This window comes from Phodopus roborovskii, unplaced genomic scaffold (genome assembly GCF_943737965.1).
Source record: "Phodopus roborovskii unplaced genomic scaffold, PHOROB, whole genome shotgun sequence".
Taxonomy (NCBI): domain Eukaryota; kingdom Metazoa; phylum Chordata; class Mammalia; order Rodentia; family Cricetidae; genus Phodopus; species Phodopus roborovskii.
Genome location: NW_026126469.1, coordinates 31,251,260 through 31,269,941, shown reverse-complemented (window position 1 = coordinate 31,269,941; position 18,682 = coordinate 31,251,260).

Genomic DNA, 18,682 nt, shown 5'->3' with positions numbered 1-18,682 from the left:
GTTTGTCAACTGGGCACTAAACATGCAAATATATGAGCCTATAGAAGACATTCTCATTTAAATCACCATGTACATGTGTGATTATAATTTATTCTCATTGGTGAGAGTCACTCTCAATCATCCTGAAGATTTACACATTCTTCTCCTGTCCCTTATAAGGAGTTTTTGATGTAGATATTTGTGGAACTCACAGACCTTCTCTCAGGCAACTCAGATGCAGACGGGCCATTCTTCTGAACTCCAGATTGTTGTTAACTGAGCTTGGTAGGCATTATAAGATTTTTGTTTATATATAAAAATTTCCAAGCAGCTAGTTTCATATTCAACACCTTGCCATAGTGGCCCCAATCTGATGGCAAGGGCACATTGACTCCTTCCCTCATTCTTGGCATAGCTTTTATCCTTGGCCCCCATTTCCACCCTCAATATCATTTAGTTCTTTGTCTACCCTGAAGCAAATCTGCTTCCCCCCCCCCCCCCGCCCATTCTGACTGCATCTCTGGCAATTGCCAGCCACCTGGCATGCAACATTACCACCTCTACTGTTTCGGTTGGATTCCTGCCGTGGCAACCCTATTAACCTCCCAAGACCTGTTCTCTAGCTCCTCAGTGATCAGGACATTTACTTGCCCTTCACTTCAAAGCCTCCACATGCTACCTGCCAAGAAACTAACCACAGGGATGCTCATCTGCAGCCACAGCTGTGTTAATGTCTGCACACCCATTTTAGTGCCTTTAAAAATCCTGTCTTTATCTCTTCAGATGCCATTGTGTCCAGACATCTTTCACTTTCAGATTCGTGTAGTCTGTATGCCAAAGAACTAATATCACAAAACCTCCTGTTTTAAAGGATAAGTGTTATGGTGACATAGACAGTTTATTTTTTAAAAATAAATTCCCAGCATACATAATTATTATGCTATTTGCCGATAATATCGTTGCTATTATGACCATCACCGAGTGCTTCCATAATAATTCCATTCTTTCTGTAGACCTTATGGGACTGTATGCCCAGACCTAGTTTCTGTACTCACCATAACAAAAAGTTCATACAGAATTGCTTGTCCCATGCACAGCATGCAACAGTGACTCCACTCATGGTGGGATTTGGATTAGACATTCTTACAGATTGTTTTGTGGCTCTGGGGCTAGGAGAATGGTTCCTTGTCTGTGTCCACTGGGAGTTTTCTCTGACCATTTTACTTTTCCCTATGTATTCTGAACTCCTTCAGCCCAATATGTGTATCTGTGTAATTCTTACCTTACCCCCTTAAAGCCATTCTCCTTGTGGGACTAGGGATGTAAAATCATGTACTTCCATGTGCTCAAAAAGAGTGGCAAGCTATGTATGTAGTGGTGTGTGCCTGTAATTCCAGGACTAGAAAGATGGACACAGAAGGATCAGGAATCAACCCGAGCTGCTTAGTGAGTTCAAGGCCAGCCTGGGCAAAAACAACTCTGCATTGAAACAAACAGAGCCCCCTCCCAAGAAATAAAACAAGGATTTGTGGCAGGGAGCAATTCATTATCTCTTCTGCTGGATCATCCTTTCCACTCTGTACGTAGTGTGAACACAGGTACTTTCCCTCTATTACATCTGTATCCCCTATAACTATATCTAAATAAGAAATCTTAGCCATGTTTCACAACTCAGGTACCTTGTTGGAAATTATGAGTTTGTAAACAAATCCCAGGTAATTGTGGCCTTTTACTGGTCTAACATAATCCATAGGCAATGGGAAGGGACACTATGACCTGCTGTAACTGGATAAGGATTTGTGATTGCTCTGGTTCCTTCCCTTAGACCATGACATAAGCACAGATAGGAAGTGGCACAGATAGTTGGCTGTACAACAAGGCTTCTCAAAGTTGGCATTATTGATGTTTTTCTGTCAGGTAAATCCTTGGGTGGGATGTCCTTCAGCAGCTGGTTTTTATTTTTTCCTTTGAGATTCAAATTTGTATGACATTGGAGACATTTAGAAGTGATGCTGGCATCTACCAACTGAATTCTAGTTACCATCCTTTCTTTCATGGTATAACACAATTCAAAATGCAGACACACATTGCCAGGCCTGCTAAATTTAAATTTTTCCATAATTTTAGATGATAAGAGATGTAAGCAATTCAATTTTCCTGATTACACTTGCAAAAGAATATTTAACTACATAATTTTTAGTTCATCTCAATTTTTTATTTTAAATATATTAAATAAGTATATTTAAGACACAAAATTTAATCTCTGATTTGCTTTGAAGATAGATAATTTATGAGATTTTAAAGTACAGCAAGAGTTCACTCTGTCTACAAATTGATCTAACAAGGCAGTTATTAATCTAACCTTCTCCAAGCAGTAAAGATGTGAGCACTAAGTAACAAACTCCATATAAGTGAGCATTTGCCTGTTTATAAAAGCTGAAGACCCATTATCCAGGCTATCGGCATTCAGTGTTTAAAAAAAAATTATCTATCACTATGTAGCTAGAGACATTGGGCCTAGGACCTACCCAGCAGGTAAAGAAAGCAAACCAGGGTCTTTGGTCCCAGGCAGTGCCCACCCATTAGGCACCAGTGTGTGGCCCCCCCCTCATTTTCAGGAAATAAGGGGCATAGAATTGTTAGAGAAGCGGAATGGTTCATACACTATGGAAAGACGCATAAGGGAAGAAAGGTAGATGGAGAGGATTTGGCGAATGTTGGAGGCCAGCTTGCTTCCTCCTGTGCCCACCATGGTGATGGCGGTTAGGAGTAGACTGAGGAGGGAGGTCTGTTAGGAATAAGTTTTCTGCCAACCTGGTCACACTGTCACGCCAGCCCCAATTAACAGACAGAGACTCTGTATTAGATATAATTCTGTTGGCCTGTTACTAGTTTCTTATTGGCTAACTCTGTTTTAATGATTAACCCATTTCTATAAATCTAAGTATTTCCACATGGTCTCATCTTACCAGAGAGAGGGGACGGTGTTCTGCTCTCTCCAGTCTCTCCATGTTGACTCCTCCCAACTACTTCCTAGAATCTTCCTTGTCTCCTAGTCCTGCTTATCTTGCTTTCCTATTGGCTAACAGTGCCAATTCATTAACCAGTATGAAAAACATATTTACGGAATCACATCTCCCATCATCTCCTCTTTTTTGTCTAAATAAAAAGAAGGGTTTTAACCTTAACAAAGCAAAATATATAATACAACACTTATCAAGTAAGAATCACAGTTAACAATATTTAGTCCATTAACATATAGCAAGATTTAAGAAAATATTCTATCATCTATCCTATCTTTATGAGTCTAAAGTCTTATATGTAATTTATCTTTAATCCTAAGGAAAACTATAACTGTAACTATCTGTCTTCAACTCAATCAAAGACCACAGAAGGATAGTATGTAAACTCTAGAATGACAGAGACAACTACCCTGGTCAGTCACCCAAAGTTCTTCTGAAATGTTCCATCTTCAGCTTATAGGCCATAGTGTGCTGGCAAACTTGTAAGCAAAGCAGGAAACTTTAAACTGTCTATCTGTATTGGTAGTTTGTCAGTCACTTTTCTCTGTGTCCTGCAGACTGTCTGGCAGACTCTTCCATGAAGCAGGAACGCTGTAGCAATGTTCATCTTGAATCAGCAGTCACTTTTCTGTGAGTCCTGCATGTCCAGTTTATACATCATGAAGTCAAACAGTCCAGACAAGAGCAGTATCATGCTTAAATGGCTAGTTTTGCCATATTGAAAGCAAACTTCATCACGTGTTTCTTCTATGTCTATATTTCTTTCTGATGCAGGTAGTATTGCCAGGAGCAGTTGTGCCTCACTGTCAAGAAAATCTCTAAACCATTTTAAATGCCATATTCAGTAGGTCTTTGAAAGGTTTGAAGAATGCCTATACATCTCAAATACATCTTGAAAACCTAAGTAACTTAACTCTAAGTTTTGACTATCATAGGTAACTAGCTATAATCTGTACTAATTTATACATTATGTTTCTAAATGAGATTTATAAACACAATACCTAAACAAGAGGAGAAATATACATACCACAAAATTGACCTTAAGTTGTATCAATAAATGAAAATCCATTCCAAAGCAAAGTATTCATATCTATACCATAATTCCCTTTTTAACTTTAAAAAGAGATTGGTTGTTGTCATTAACCTTTTATAACCAACCCCATATAAATGAAAACAAACATTTATAAACAATATTTGGGAATTTGGATGTCATTCTTTCTACTATTTCCTGCTGGTAGTGTAGACCAAGGCAGTGAGCACAGCTCTTAGTTCTGGCGGTAAAAGTAGCCGCCACCATCTTGGATAGACCGCTACTAACACAGCTATGACTTTCATTTTAGCAATGTCATTGCTTACCAGATAAAGACTCATGGACAGAAAAAGATAAAGATTTACAGTAAAACAGGTTCAGATTAAGAAAAGCCGCTAAAGTTTTACAGTGTGTTTTAAAATATATGTAGGCTTGGAAGAGAAAAAGAATAAAATGGTTTTAAAAAGACAGACTGCAGCTGTGTGTGGTGGCACACGCCTTTAATTCCAGCACTCGGGAGACAGAAGCAAGCAGATCTCTGTGATTTCAAGTAAACCTGGTGAAGAGTGGCCACATAGCCACTGGAACCACTCCCACCTGCATGGCGGTTCCTTCCACCCAGAGCTAGGATGTCACTATATGACACACCGAAGCCTCCAATGTCATCAGGATGGATGAAGAGGTGGTGGAGAGGCAGGAAGGAAGAAGCAGGGATTTTTTTCTGTTTCTGGTGTGGTTTTTGTTCTGTTCTGTTTTTTTTTTTTCTTTGCTTGCTTGCTTTGTTTTGTGGGGGGAATGCAACATGGATGAGGGAAGAATGTTGTGGTACATGATGTGAAACCCTTAAAGATTCAATAAGGAAGTTAATCTATATGTGTGTATATATGTATACACACACATATATGCATATGTATATGTTAAAGTATAAATCTATAACTTCCTCTTCCCTCCCTCCAGCCTCTCCCCCCCTGTGTCCCTTCCCTCCAATTCCTCTCAAGGCCCCTTCCTTACTCCTTCTTAATTGATGGTCTTTGATGGTCTCTTTTTCTTTGATAATTATTGTTGCGTGTGTGTGTGTGTGTGTGTGTGTGTGTGTGTGTGTGTGTGTGTATGCATGCACACATATATAAAACCAAACCAACATGATGAGTCCACTTTTGTTGTTTGAGTATATATGATCTTAAGGAATCTCATTTCCTGGAGAAGCTGCTTTTTCTTTCTATTTATTTATTTATTTTAAACTTTCTTTGAATTTACTCTTTGCTTCTTTCACATCCTGTATCTTGATCCCATTCATTTCCTCATCTCTTTGTACTCATCCACTGCTCTTGTAACCTCCCTCCCCTCCATATATATATATATATATATATATGTATATGATTTAAGAGAAAAAAAGGAAAGGAAAAGTCAACCTCATCATGGAAGCTGTAGTGTGCCACAGTGAGTCACACAGTGAACCCTTTTACCCATGTATCTTTACTTGCAAGTGTTCATTGCAGAGACGTTGGTCTGATTCAAGGAAGGCCTATGGTTTCTGCTACACTGTGGATGCTGGGCTCTCACTGGGACTCTTCTTGGTGGTCTTGCTGTAGCCCTGTGTCATGGAGAGAGCAAAAATAGGCAGAGCTTGTCTCTTAAAGGGACTTTTGTACTTGTGTATAGAGCCAGGAAACTGCCTGCCATGTGTGCAGGGGAGGTGCACTATGCTAGGTGCCCAAGGGGTGTGGCCAGGTTTGTGTTTATCTGGATGATAACATAATGACAAATTTTAAGATGTTGTCTTAGTTACTATGGCTTGATGAAAACTATGACTGAAAGCAAACTGGGAAGGAAGAACTTATTTCTCTCTCAGTTCCATATAACAGCTCATCATCAAAAACAATGAGGGCAGGAACCAAAGCAAGGCAGGAACCTAGAGGCAGGGGCTGATGCAGAGGCCCTGGAAGGGTGTTGTTTGCAGGCTTCCTCAGCCTGCTTTCTTATAGAACCCAGGACTGACAATCCAGGCATTGTGCTACTCACAATGGGCTGGGCCCTCCCACATCAATCACTAATTAAAAAAAAAAAGCCCTATAGAGGCATTTTCTCAACTGAGGCTCCCTCCCTCCTCTCTGATGATCATAACTTGCATCAAGTTGACATAAACCTAACCAGTACAGACAGATGTTAAATGTTGCATGAAGATATGAATTTTTAAAAAGTGGTTTAAGATACAGTCCATCATGTGGTTCAGGGGTAAGTCAAGACAGTAGCTTCAAATAGCTGGTAACATCATATCCACACCAGGAAACAGAGAACAATGAGTATGTGTTGGTGTTTAGATAGCTTCTGTCCTTTTGTGGGCCCACACCCAACCCAGGGAATGGTGTCACCCTTCCACATCAATTAATCTGATAAAGATAATCCTTCACAGATATGAGCAGAAGTCACCTAATTTAGAAACTTTCCCAGAAGTATGTCTGGAGACTTGTCTCCTATGTGACTCTAGATCCTGCCATCCTAATACCAAATGTCACTTATACACAAACATACATACCTAAGGTTTAATTTATAAATTAGACACTGTAAGAGATTTTCAATAATAATGAAATGAAGTAATTTTAATAATTTGCTATTACTTACTATAATAAAATTGCCAAGATCACTACTCCTAAGCTTTGAGGCAAACAGTATGTAAAACAAGGGTTACTCACACAAGCACTGTAAAAAAGATAATGAGTTTTAAAGGATAGATGATATTTCAATATGCCGTAAGTTATTACAGACTCATCTTTAGGAACAGATATCCAGTTTGTTCATATGATTTCATTTTTACAAATAATGCTCTGATAAAATTCTAATTATTTTTATCGTTGATTTCTAGAAATTGAATTGTTGCTAAAAATAATAAATACCTTACAGGATAGTTTAAAAAATGAGAATTTTGGGAGATGGCTCACAGGGTAAGAGTTCATACATTAGTACGAGGACCTCAATTCAAATTCCCAACACCTAAATACAAAGTCAAGAAGAATTTCTGTACACACATCTCTAACCTGCATTGTGAGGGGCTTGGGTTTTCTGGTAACCTATCAGCCACAGAGCTATGTGCAGACCACACACACACACACACACACACACACACACACACACACACCACACAAACTCACACAGCCATGTACAGAGTACAAACACCCCCCCCCCAACACACCCAACCCCACACCGCTGTGCGCCCCCACACACCCCCCCCCCCCCGCTTGGCCCCCCTAACACACACAGCCATGTCCCCCCCCCCACCCCCCCACACACACACAGCATGTCACACACACACATACACAAACACAACTATGGTGTCACCCACAAATAGACACAAACTCACACAGCTATGTGCACACCACACATACCACACACAGCTATGTCACACACACAACACACACACACACACACACAGCTATGTGCACACCACACATAACACACACAGCTATGTGCACACACCCCACACACACACACACACACACACACACACACACACACACACCACACAAACTCACACAGCCATGTACAGAGTACAAACACACACATACACAAACACAAATGCACAAATACACAAATTCATACAGCTATGTGCATATACCACACCACACACACACACACACACACACACACACAGCTATGTGCACACCACACATAACACACACAGCTATGTGCACACACCACACATACACACACACACACACAGCTACCCCCACCCACCCCGTGTCCACCACCACACATAGACACACACACACACAGCTATGTGCACACCACACATAACACACACAGCTATGTGCACACACCACACATACACACACACACACACACACACAGCTATGTGCACACCACACATAACACACACAGCTATGTGCACACACCACACACACACACACACACACAGCTATGTGCACACCACACATAACACACACAGCTATGTGCACACACCACACACACACACACACACACACACACACACACACACACACGGGAATTTTAAAGATTTGCCACACATTTTTAAATTTTTACTTACATTTCAGAAATACAGCTTTAAGTGTAACATGTAGGTCAAAATATTATTTGACTGTCAGTATTCATTTTATGATTGTTGGAAGTACACTTTTGTAAAGAGGTTTTGTGTGGGTGCGGCATTCATATTTTTCACTGTCTTAGAAATTTTTTATTAGATTTCTAGCAGGGACAGTTGACAACTTTATCATTATGACTGACTTTGACCAAATGATTTTCTGAAATTCACTTTCAGTTGATAGATACACAATTATTCACAATGAAAGGAGAAAAAAAAATGGTTCTCAATCTATCTATATTTGTTTCTCTTCACTGAAATCTAGAAATATCCCCTGAGATCATACAATGCCTTTGGATTCTCTGATAGTGTGACTGATGTGAATTCTAACTATTGTACAACCACACCAGTCATTATGTTTAGCAAGTGGTTAAGATGGTAAAACATATTCTGTGATGTACTAGTCTCATTGAACACCAAAGGAAGTGGCATGTTTCTGTCCAGGAGAAGTGGCTCTACTTGTTTATAAACATAAGTAATGGAAACAGTGACTTCTGTTATGGTTGTTCAGATTTTTAAACTGTGAGTATATGAATGTGTCTAAGAAAGTTACCCACTTGGCTCTGTGTCTTTTGGATGAAAAAAAAAAAAAAAAGCAAAAAGAAAAACGAAATTGAATTCACCTCTGACAGGCTATTTATTCTCAATTGCAATGTCTGAGAGTAGAAGATTAGGGTCATAATGTTCTAGGCTTGCTCTCTCTGCCCACTACTTCTGACAGTGGCTCAGGTTAGAGCAGTGGATAAGAACTATTTGGGTAAGAATCACCTTTTCAAGCTATTTTGTTATAACTCTTTCAGTTGTCAAGAATCCATGATTCATCTAACATGGAACTCCCCACATACTAGGCATTTTAAAAACCTGATTTTGTTGGGACCTTCTGTGACATCAAGTTAAATAGATGCTTAGACAGAATGACTTTCTTCAGATGATAGTGAGTCAACATTAATTTCAAATGGTAGGCTCATGTAATTCTCTGAATTTCAGAAAGTGTGGATCTATAATTCTTGTTCTTGACTTTGTTGCACTTTAATTAAATTCATTCCTTACCTTGAAAGTCTCCTTTCCTTTGTTACAATTTTTTTTAAGTTCCCTGTCATTCTTTTACATATATTTTTTTATTGATTCTTTGGGAATTTCACATCATGCACCCCAATCCTACTCATTTCCTACTCTTTCCTTCACACTCGTAGCCTCTCTCACGAAGGAGGCCATTTTTTCCTGCCACTCCATCATTTGTTTGTCATAGTTTCCTTGGGAGCTGCTACAGATTCTTTTGCCCAACTAGCTTTACTCGTAAATGTTTAATGAGTTGTTGGTCTGGTTCAAGGCCTCTGGTTTCTACTACACCATCAATACTAGACCCTCACTGAGACTCTTCTCAGATATCCTGAGTCATGGAGATCCTGTTGTTATGGTTTTGTAGGACCAGTCCTTTTACATATTCTACCAGGTCATAGATGGGGTGGACCAACTCAAAGCCCGGGATGTGGGCTTGGGTGGTAGTTAGGTTGGTAAGCCTGGGCCTCCCAAGATGCATCCCCCCCACTCCCATAGGGAGGGCTAGGGCCAGCTCTCCCTCACCCTTACCTTTGGGAACTGCTCTCCTGTAAAAGGTGGGACCAGTTTCTCTGCTGTGGCAGCTGGCTAGTGACAGGGTTAGCTCTCCTAAGGTCAGGGAGTGATTGTGTCAGTTCAGCCTGGCACTTAGACATCAACATGGCCTAGGGTGGCAGTCTAGACCATGAGCATCTGCACAGCTTTTGGAGATAGCACGGGCCACACAATGACACCTGCTTCAGTAGGACCATGGAACACAGTTATGGTCCTCAGTGGTAATGCAGGCCTGGACATCACATAGCCTCAGGTGACACTCCAGACCACAGGTTTCTGCATGGTGGTAACAGACCTCATCTGCAGTAGGGCTGTGGACTCAGATATGGTCCTCTGTTGCTACAATTCTTAAAGGAAATCAACTCTTCATTAGAAACTGCCTTTTCAGAATACAGTCACTTTTAACCTTAGGAAATCCCACTAAAATATAATTTAATTACACAAATTAGAAAATAATTCAAGGATATAATAATCTTTATGCAATTTACCCTTTAAAACTGATAAAAGAATTTAATTAAAAATTAGAGAAGCTGAATATTGCAGCTCATGCCTTTAATCTCAGCACTAGGGATATAGAGGCAGGAGGATCTCTGTGAGTTTAATTACAGTTTGGTTTACATAACAAGTTCCAGAATAGCCAGGGCTGTTTAGAGAGACCCTGTCTCAAAAAGAAAACTGGAGAAAACATTTAAAAATATATTTAATAGGAGATACTTTGAAAATGAAAGAGATGGCATGGCCAGGTTTTCCCTGAATGTGATAAGGGCATTTCCTTTGATCAATCACTACAGATCACTTAGATTAATCTCCACAATTCTCATTATTTTAGAAGGCATGAGATTAGTTGGCCAATTCAAAAGTACAATTCTTTGTAACAAAATTAGAGTGCCAGAAAGAGATATATTTTCTTTTCTTTCTTTTTTTTTGGGGGGGGGGAAGGGTTCAAGGTAGTGTTATAGCTCTGGCTGTACTGGAACTCACTTTGTAGACCAGGCTGGCCTTGAACTCAGGGATCCGTCTGCCTTTGCCTCCTGAGTACTTGGATATTTTCAATCTAACACTACGTTATTTGTATTTCAATCTAATGCGGATAGAAACAGAGATTTGGGACATCAACTGTTTTACATGTTCTTATTTTATATGTCATTCTACCTGACAGTTACTGACAGCTCTGTATATAAACAGTGGTGTATGGTTTGTCTTAACTAAATGATAGTCTTGTCTGTCTATGCCCATCCTAAATTACTTGTTGAAAATGTATATTTTCCTTCCTTCTTATACTTTGCCATATTCTGCCTAGCAATGGTGTCTGTATCTGTCAGCACTGATGGCAATGAACATGGCTTTCTTTCGCAGCTAGTTCAAGTACACAGGCTTCTATTTTTCATTCCTTAACAATATCCATTTAACACAGAGTTTCTGCCATAATTTTCCCAACTGTTTAGAGGTAGTTGAATCAGGAGATTGAGCATTTATAACTATTTCTGTTACAGTCCCTGGGAGATAATATGTCCCTTGAGGACTAGGACTTGTCCTTGAGGGCTAGAACATGCTAGAAGCTTCCTGGAAGATAAAGTCAAAGTCTACTAAATCATGTGACTAATAAATTTGGTATGCACAACATTTCTTCAACATGTGTGTTTCCATTGCTGTGCCTTAGCTCCTTATATTCTTCCTGCTTAAAATGTTTCATCTGTAACTGTCTCACTGATCACTCTACTCAGGTTTTTGCTGAAATCCATCTACAAAGAGAATCTGTTCTAAGCTACCAAACCCATAACTCACCATAACTGAAAATTGAAATTTGACATTGAAAATTGAAAATTTCCATTTTCTCATTAGACTTATCAGACCATAGATATTATTTGTATATTTACTGTGTCCCACAGCAAAACATAACTCACCAAGGCTAGAGAGATGGCTCACTGTTTAAGAACACTTGTTCTTTCTGAGACCCTGGAGCAGTTCCCATCACCCACACAAAGGCTTACAACCATTTTCAACTCCAATCCAGGGCATCTGACACCCTCTTCTTGCCTCCATGGGTACAGAACACACATGTGGTACATCTACATACATGTAGGCAAAACACTCTTAGAAGATAAATATTTAAAATATAGCCCATCAAAGAGCATGAACTTTATTCATTGCCAGCTGTGACAAAATACATGCCTCTATTCACAGTTTTAAATACAGATTTCATTCTGTGGTCACTGACTCTATTAACTGTAGAGAAGAGATAATGCAGAGCATTGTAATGGGACCAGGAATAAGTGTAGGAGGAAGCTTTTCACAGCATGGAAGATGAGAAGCAGAGAGAAGAGTAGAGTAGGGGAGAGAGAGAGAGAGAGAGAGAGAGAGAGAGAGAGAGAGAGAGAGAGAGAGAGAGAGAATAATAAATCCAATGTAATCTTCAAAAGCATGCCCAGATTATCTTAACTTCCATCATCTACTTCCTCCAGCTACCTTACTACCTACAGTTTCTTCTACCCCCCCCCCCCCAAGATAGACTCATTTCCTGGGAATCAACTGTTCATCATGTGTGACTGTGGAAAGCAGTTAATATTCAACCCATATATCCATATCCCCTTGTCCCCGAAGCTTCATGGACATCTCATTATATAAAATACACTCATTGTATATTTAAAAAAATCCAAAGTCTTAAAAATGCCAATATTTTTGAAAAGTGTAAGTTCAAATTTTCTTTCGAGACTCAAGAAAAACTCTTCTCATGAGCCCCCGTTAAATAACGAAAATCAGATACTTTCAACATACGATGGTAGAGAGTAACACTCCCAATCCACAGGGGGAGGTATGGAGTATAAAAAGGATCAATGGGAAAAATGAAAAACCTACAGGGACAATGTGAAATTCTGTAGCTCCATGTCTGGATCTGGTACAATGTGAGCACCAAAGGGGTGGACTGTACTGCCCTTTGAGCTCTGATGATTGCAGCCTACATAGCCTCTTACCTAGGTTGGTTCTGTTTGCTGTGTTCAGGTTTCTGCATCAGACAACCCATGTTCCTGACATCCCTGATATTTTTCCTGACATCCCTGATATTTTTTTGCCCCATTCTTATAATTTCATGTGGCATCTTCTCAGGGACTGCCTTTGGATCTTGACTTACTGCATATTTCCTGGCCTCCTGGCCATCCTTTAGATCTGAGTGGAAGCCTCCATAATCCCATGGCTCTTCCATTCTGCCTGCCTGGAAAACAAACGTGGGAATATTTATATGTTTTGAGTCTGAAATGTGAGATTCAAATGTTTATGAGCTTGAATACTTGGTCTCCAACTGTAGCACTGTTCTGTGACATGAAATCTTCAGAGCAGGAAGTGTGGTTGGTGGAGGTGAGTGACGTCTGATACAAATGTTGGTTTGAGTCACCGACATCTCCCATTTCCCTAGTATCATTCTTTTTATCTTCATCAGATGTTGTGTCCCTGTGATAGCCCACTGGGCCAAAACAACTAAAGGGCTACTTTGTCTCATAATTTCAGAGCTTTCAATTAATGTTTCTGGATCCAGGTCCGTGTTCCTGATGTTAACAGAATGGCAGACAGGAACATGTGGAGAAAGAGGCTGTTTACCTTGTGAAATTCAATAAGAGAAGAGGAGAGGAAGCTATCAGACTGAGTATAACTTTGAGCAGATGTTACCCTGTGTCCTCCTGCCTGAAGTTAACTGCCTTTCCAAATAGCCCATCCAGGGGTCAGAATGGCCCACTCAGGTGTCAAATAGCCCATCCAGATGTCAACCAACTTTTCAATACATGAGCCTATGCAAGACATTCATATGCAAACTGTAGCATGGGCTGGAGTCACTCAACACATATTAATTTAGTAAATTGTTTGATCAATCTTTGTTCTGCCCTCCCTACACAAATTATAATAATTCAAAGAACAAGAGGCCCCCGAGCATTCCAGGTGGCTATGAAGGTGCATCAAAAGAGACTGTAGAGCAAAATGATAGGAAAGTTCATGAATTTTTCAGCAAGCTCCTCACCTCAGTCCCTTCCTAGCACACTATAATTGCATTTAAAATCACTTTGGAGTTTCAGCAACTGAAACTGAAACTGGAAACTTTTCTGCTCAAGTTTCTATCTTGAATGTCTCCCAAAGGCCCCTGTATTATAAGCTTCATTAGCTTTGAAATACTGAGATAGAGCTTTTAAGAGATGAGACCTAGAAGGTCCTTGGGTCCCTGGAGGATTATGGTACCTCACCTTCTTTGTTTCATTTCCCTGTCATGGCACAAGCAGTTTTGTTCTGTGAGTGCACCTTCCTCATGATGAGCTCCCATAGGCCTTGTCAATGGTGGTGTTTTTTTTCTTTCTAAAGGGTGTAGCCAGGTTGGCTTTGAACTCATTATCCTCTTGCTTCTGCCTCTTGTGCATATACTGTCAGTGTACACCACCAAGACCAGAAAGTATGACCATTTATTAGAGAAATAGAAAAATGAACAATGCATTTCAAAATGCTGTGTTTTATTTTATTAGTGATGGCTGCAATTCAAATTTAACATCTCTCATTTGGCACTGAAAATCCTACGTGCAAGTGCCCCTGAGTTCACCCTTTCTTCTTGAGGTTCTGAGGGGACCATTTACTATAGATGAATGACAGCATATCCCTAAAGCTTGCTATCCTCAAAGAGTAAATATAATTCCAAAATAGAATAATCTATGCCTTTAATATTTAAATTAGACACATTCAGCTACTGACTTAATACATTTGAAATTTATTTTTCAAATGATCTGAAATTTATTCAGATTTAAGCTTTAAGAATAACATCATGTGAAAACATAGCCATTGTTAATCTAGACTACAACTAATATATTCTAAATTAGCATAAACTTTTTCATTATGTTTGTAATTTTTAAAAACCTGACTATCCCAATAATGACAGTCTTAATGCTAGATTTTTGTGATGAAGATGCTGCTTCGATAACATTTGAATACATAAAAAGGTTTACCCCACTTAGTGTGTAGAATATAAATACAATTAAAATAAACCTAGAGCATATTGATCTCTATTTTTTCACTTTAAAGAAAATTTATTTGAGTTACTAGACATTATAAAATATTCCACTGAGAATTTTGAGGTTTTCTGTTTTTCTTTTTGAAAACAGAAACATATTCTTCTTGAGAACATATTCTTCTCTCATATAGCACATCTCAACAGTTTTCCCTTTCTCCATTGCTCCCAGCCACCTCCTACTTTCCCTGTACCCACTGCCTCTCTTTCTCCCTTCAGAAAAGATCAGGCCTCCAAGATACAATAACCAAACATGACAAAACAAAATTAATAAGACAAGGCAAGTGCTCTCATGTTGAAGCTGGACGAGGTAACTCAACAGGAGGAAAAGAGTCCCAAGAGCAGGCAAAAGAGTCAAAGACACACCCACTTCCACAGTTAGAAGATCCACAAAAAACACCAAATACACGGAGGACTTGCTGCGGATCTCTGCAGGCCCTGTGCTCACCACTTCTATCTGTGCGAGGCCATATGCAACCTGTTTATTTCATTCAGTGGGCTGTGTTCTCCTGGTGTCCTCCATCCCTTATGACTCCTGCAGTCTTCCTTTCTTACCCCTCTTCGGTGGGATTTCCCAAGCTATGAGGAGAGAAACCATTTTGAGACCTACAATTGTCTTCTTTCTCTGCACAATGTCTGGCTGTGGGTCTCTTTTTTTTTTTTTTCTTGAGACAGTGTATTGCTCTAAGGTCAAGTTAGCCTGGAATTTACCATCCCTTTGCTTCAGCATCTCAGGTAATGTGATTACTAAAGAATGCCTTTCTTTTCCCCTGAATAGCTGGCCACTCACTAAACCCTGAAATCATCATGTTCATTGTATGTGGCTTCTAGTCCCCACCCATCCCCCATCCTCTAATGAGAAGGCTAATATCTGACTCCATGGTCAATACTGACCATTGACCCCAAAACTTTCTTGATTTCCCAATGATGGACTAGTTCTTAGGCTATCAGGTTGCTAAGTATTTTAAATGACATTCCAAATTACTATTTTTACAAGCATTACTTACTTTTCAATAATACTAAGGCATGTAGTCTCTGATGTTTTCTTTCAAATTTATTTTGTGTTACAGTCTTTAAAATCCCAGCACGTCATTTCAGTAGTGTATTAAAAGAAAGAAGAGATATTGGAACCTTGTTTGGAAGTGCTATATGAAAAGGAAAAGGACTCAGTGACCTGACACATAGAAATGTTGGACATACCCCACCCCCAAAGTCTTTTAGTGCCTTTTCTACACTATCTGTTGTAAGTTGGCTTAAAATGTATCAGTTCTCTCATACTCTTGTTCTCTTAAGAAGTTTCTATCCTTTTAAGTGGAACATATATGTCTTTTGAAGGTAACAAAACGTCTCACCAGCATTATTTTTCAAAGCAAAAGATAGATGCTTCGTGCCTGTAGTATCATTTGTGACTCACTGCACAGCCAACTTTCCCCTAGACAAGAATTTAAGATCTCCTTTGAATTTCAGCATATTAACTTGTAATTGTGTGCCAGAATACATTGGTGCTTGAGTTTGCCTGTGGAAAGAACTTGGAAGAGAAAAGGAAACCGCTATTCTCTGGATTCAGTTGCACCAAATCTGCAGCCAGAGCTGGGTTTACAAGACTTGCAAGAACCACTGGCTTAGTGGCTTCTGTCTTTTTTTTTTTTAATTAAATTTTTAATTAAGTTAAAAACAATCTTATTTTACATACCAGTTCCAGTTCCCTCTCTCTCACCTCCTCCCATTCTCCTCCCCATCCCCCCATCACTTCTCAGAGAGGGTGAGGCCTCCCATGGAGGATCATCAAAGTCTATCACATCATTTGGAGCAGGACCAAGGCCCCTCATTGCCCTCTATCTCAGCTGAGATAGTATCCCTCTACAGGGAATGGGCTCTAAAAATATTGGTTCCATTGCCAGCAGCCCCATAAACTGCCCAAGGCCCCCAACTAGGTCATAGAACTACTCCAAAGCACCGATGGCAATAGCTTTCAGGTAAGATCTGTAACTTCCTTCTTTAGTAATTCCATCTGAGATGACACTTCTAATCCCCAGAAGCAGCAGCTCCTTCAATTTTGGATGTAGAAACTCCCACTTCAATAGAACTGTAAACTGCTAGTTATTAGCTTTTCTCTTTTATTTCCTCTCCTTTTTTTTCTGTCTCCTTCCTTCCTTCTTTTTTTTTTTTTTTTTTTTTTTTTTTTTTTTTTTGAGACAGAGTTTACCTGTGTATCTCTGACTAGGGTTGTTCTGGAATTCACTCTGTACACCAGGCTGGCCTCAGACTCATAGATCTGCCTGCCTCTGCCTCCTGAGAGCTGTAATTAAAGATGTGTACTATCTTACCCAGCTATCTTCCAGTTCTTTATTGCCTCCTTTCTCATGATGAACCTCAAATGAATCAATACCAATGAGGAATTAGTGTCAGTGAGTCAATCAGAATTATCTGGGTATCTAACTATTCACATTTTGAAAAAACCACTTAACACTTTATGAGAGGAATTTTTTTTCTCTATTCTTTTCCAACTTGTGGTTGAGATTTTCAACTAAAAGTTATTGCAGTAGTTCATTTAGAGAAATTTCATCCAAAGAATATCAGTACTGTTTAAGATACCCACATCTTGGCCAACTTATACAAATTAGACACTGGAAAGGCAACGGCTAAGAAACATGCTACAGATACTATGTCAAATTTAGACAAATTAATAATATTGAATTAGTGAGCTGTTAGGTTATTGAAAAAAATCCTTTCTTGGAAATTAGCAGAACAGAATATCCTGGATTAAATGAAGAGAACAAAAGCAGTGTTGAAAGGGACAAAACTTCTTCTCTGTATCTGGGTGTATGAACAATGAAACCTCTGGTCTCCTCATTCACCTTAAGTGAGCCTCCACTCAGCTTTACCAGCAGCCACTTTTATCTTTGCATTTTGTGTGTTCAATTGCTCTTATCTGTCTGTAGATAGCTTTATTTCAGAGACTGGGCCTCAGTGGAGTGTGAATTCTTACAGGGTGAAGACCAGCTTTTTCTATTTTCTATGGAGAAAGTGTTGAATGAAGACTTGCTTAAGTGTTAAAATGTTTCACTCTATAGGTTTGGGGTTACATATTGACTTGTTATTCACTTGTATTTACATATCTGGCTTCTACTCTATTTGTGTCTAGGAAGGTCAAGTAGAAACAACCAAATACTAGTCAAATCTAAGTTAATGTCTCTGATGGCAAAAGCAGATGAACAGAACAATTGACCTAAACCTTTAGACCCTGATCTTTTAGCTCTCCTTTTGAAGAAGTTCTGTTTCTTCAGGTTCCCAATCTGTGAAAGATCATGCATAACAATTAACTCATTTACATGTTAGTCAACCAATGGTAATACATCAGGCACTCCCTCTATGCCTACAATTGTAATGAGTGCATATCATCTTCATTGTAAACAATGTTCTTGAACCTTATACAGAATAGAATATACAAAACACATCTTCCCCCTAAAGACAGCTTATATTACATGGAATGACATTTTAGGTGTATCAGCTCTTCATAAATTTTTGAACAGGCTTGCTTTGTCGTGGGACAGAACCCATTCACCGTTGACTTCTCTCCTCCTTACAAAAATATATCAGTCTCATTTTCAGTGATGGTCTGAGAAATTCCACAGTCTCAAAAAACAAAACAAAACAAAACAAACAAACAACAAGCAAAAAAAAAAAAAACCCAGATGACATATGGCTACTGAAATGCCACCAATTTGAAAACAGAAGCAACCTTGCCAAGGCTAAAACTTTCCAGTTGTTTGTTCCATTTCTCAGGCTCAGAAAGTACTTAGCTCTGAAAAATAACCAGAGAAAATGCAAATTTTGAGAAGAGACTGGGATTTTGCCAAGTCGTCAGCACAGCAATCTATTGACAGGGACTGAAGAGTCCT